Here is a 462-nt window from a genome sequence, read left to right as displayed (position 1 = left end):
CGAACACACGGACAAAACTGGTATCTTGATAGCGGCTGTTCGAGACATATGACTGGGGACAAAGTCCAAATTCCTAGACTTGTCGTTAAAGGAAAAGGGATTCGTCACTTATGGAGACTACAACAAAGGAAGAATCTTGGGCACTGGAAAAATTGGCAACTCAACCCACACAATAATCGACAACGTTCTATACATAGAAGGTTTGGAACATAATCTGTTGAGCATAAGCCAACTATGCGACAAAGGTAATATTGTGTCCTATGAATCTGACTGTTGTGTCATTCGTGATGTAATATCTAATAATGTTAAGTTTGTCGGATATAGAGTAAATAATATTTATATGGTCAATCTGGAAGATGTCACTTCTCTACTTTCAAAATGTTTTAATTCAAAAGAAGATGACATCTGGCTTTGGCCTAGACGCGTCGCTCATATACATATAAAGCATTTAGAAAAACTATC

Source organism: Lupinus angustifolius, chromosome LG20 (genome assembly GCF_001865875.1).
Source record: "Lupinus angustifolius cultivar Tanjil chromosome LG20, LupAngTanjil_v1.0, whole genome shotgun sequence".
Taxonomy (NCBI): Eukaryota; Viridiplantae; Streptophyta; class Magnoliopsida; order Fabales; family Fabaceae; genus Lupinus; species Lupinus angustifolius.
This window is presented reverse-complemented; position numbering follows the sequence as displayed.